Here is a 3006-nt window from a genome sequence, read left to right as displayed (position 1 = left end):
CTGGTACTTTCCATCTTATAAAATCAGTAAAAGGCATGTCCTCTGGGCCTTCCCATTGTGGAGGATTTGGTGTTGTACTGTGAATCCACTCAAGCATACCAATTTGCCTGAGCTTTACAGTCCCTTCATCAACACTAAGCCAAGGGATATCAGGTTGAAGAATCGCGCTTAACACACAGGGACAAAACCAAGTTTCAGGATGCAAAAGCAAGAGGAGTTTATTCGTACACAGGCGCCTACGGATGCAGAGTCCGGCTCGGGTCAGGACTTGCGTGCCGGGCTTAGTTTGGGAGGGCTTTTTATAGAGCAGAAGCAAGGTACAGAAGCAGATGCATGGTTACAAGATTATTATTAGTGCATTTCAATGGGTACAAGGTATGAGGAAACAGTATTGCTAAATTCAGAGGGGGCTATGGGTGAAACCGATTGTTATCGCTAACTTCCCGGTAGGGGCCTCAGGGTGGTGCCAGGTGGTCCGATCGCAAACGTCCTTTCTTCCACTGCTAGTTTCACAAGACCTGAGTTAGAACCTTGGCTCATTGAATGGCTGACTACAGTTCTTTTTCTAAAATGGCCTTCCTGCTGTCAGTCGGGTCTTTCACACCTTTCCTTTTTTTCTTCTCCCTGTTTTCTAGTTTACTAATATTTTCATTATCTACTTTCAGCTCATTTCTTCTGTTTTCCGTCATGCTGTTTCCACACAAGAGAAAAAAATTCATGTTTATCTTTCTGTGTGTGGCTTTCTGCATTTGAAGTGATGTCCTCCAGCCCCATATATTATAGGAAATAGCAAGATCACATTCTTCTTTATGGCTACATAACACTCCATTTACGCATATTCACTGTGCTTATTTTGTCAGTTCATGTGTTAGCCGGGTACCTTGTACTGCAAATCTTAAGTATTGTGAAAACTTCCCCAGTGAGCATGCTGATATCAATTTTGCATTTTGGTAACATTTCCTTTGAATATACACTTAGGAGCAGTAATGTTAGAACATTCTATTGTTAGTTGTTTGAGAAACTTTTGCACGATTTTCTGTAATGACTGTATTAATTTTCTTTCAAACCAATGGTTTTCCATAGCACCAGAATTTGCTATTTTTGTTCTATTTTCTGAAGGACAGGCATTCTGATCGGAGTAAGATGAAATTTCAAGGCAGGTTTGATTTGCACTTCTTGGATAACATAAATCATTAAGAAACTTTTTTTTTTTTCAATATATGTCCTTCGTTACTTGGGTTTCTACTTTTGAGAATTGTCTGCTCAGGTCATTGGTACACTTTTCAGATAATTTCTTTTGTTGTTAAGTGGGAGTTCTCTATGTATGCTGGACAATCTTCCCATCAGTACAATAACTGGAAAAAACATTATTTTATTTTCTCTTTCCTTAGCAGTGCAAAATCTTTTGAATTTGATGTAACCCTATTTGTTAGTTATTGCATTTATTTTCTGAATTACTGGTGTGCTCTTCATAAACTTGCTGTCCGTGCTGGTGTGTTGAAGTTTTCCCCCTTTGTTTTCTTGTTGCTAAGTTTCAGGTCTTATGACTTTGATACATTTTGAACTGACATTTTTATGTGGTGAGGGTTAGATATCTACTTTTAATCCTGTATATGTGAATATCCAGTTTTCCCTGCCTCACTTGCTGAACAATATATTGACTGTACATGCATGGATTTGTTTACGGGTCTTTTATTTTGTGCCACTGGTCAACAAATCAGCTACTAGTGAAAATACAAGGCTGTAGTGTGCTTTTAAATCATATATTGTATACCTTCTGAAGAGCTACTTTAGTTCAGCGTTTGGGGGTATTTATGAATTCTTGTATTGATTTTTATTCTGTGAAGAATACATATGAGTATTTCAATGACAACTGTACTGACTCTGTAGATTACTGTGCATAGAATAGCCTTGTAGCAAAATCAATTCTGTCATGAGCATGGGACATGCCTTTTCAATTTTTTAATAATTTTTATTGTAGTGGGCTTGGTTAGGTTTATTACTGTGCTTATTTTAAGATCTTGCAACTGGATTGCTTTTTAATCTTTCTCAGTAAATTCATTATTAAAATACAAGAAAGTTATTTATTTTGTATGTTGACTTTGTATCTTGATAATCTGTTGGTGGAATTTTTATGTTTTCTGAATACAGAATCATATCAACAAACAAGAATAATTAGACTTCCTTCTATTCTATTTCTTTTCCTTTTATTTATTTTTAAGCCCGAAAACCACTGACTAAAATTTCTGTGTTCAACAAAAGTGGTAGAATGGGAACTCTGGGCCCAGGTCACTGCCATTTTCTGCTTTAAGATTGGCCCAGAAGCACGGCTCGAGATTTCTGGACCAGCGTGACAAATATATCTCTCATTACTCATCAAAGAAACTTCCTTTTGCAACAAATGGAGGCTATTCAAAGTTCCACAACTGATCAAAATACTTAAAATATGTGACTGTGAGGTTCCCAGCCAGAAGAGCCATATCTACAATGCAACCTCTATCTACACCTCAGGCTCAGAGAACATCTAGGAAGAGGAAGCAGGAAGAATATAAGAGCAGGAGGGTCAAGACACCTGCTGAGAGTTAATGCATTCTAGACATGTTAGGGGAGTTACATCAATGAAATATCCATAGCATTGTAGTCTAAGAAGATTTGCATAATGACAAAATCAGTTGACATGCCAAGATGAATGGAGGACATTTCATCGGGCCCCACTTCAATATGAAGAGCTACAGGCAATCAATGGACACTGAGAGAGGAAAATTCAGATTCCTCTAGGGACTAGCTCCCTGAAGTTGAACTAATCACATGGAGGCAGTCATAAACATAGGTACATACAAGCACTACTAAATGGACTCATATATATATATATATGTGTATTTATATTTATCAATATATGTGTATATGTAATAATAAAATAAGTGATTGGGAGGGAGTGGCAGGACATAGAAGTTGGAGAGGGACTGGGAGTGGTGGAAACAATGCAAGCAAGCTACTCATATATGA

Source organism: Nannospalax galili, unplaced genomic scaffold, assembly GCF_000622305.1.
Source record: "Nannospalax galili isolate Female #2095 unplaced genomic scaffold, S.galili_v1.0 scaffold726, whole genome shotgun sequence".
Classification (NCBI taxonomy): domain Eukaryota; kingdom Metazoa; phylum Chordata; class Mammalia; order Rodentia; family Spalacidae; genus Nannospalax; species Nannospalax galili.
This window is presented reverse-complemented; position numbering follows the sequence as displayed.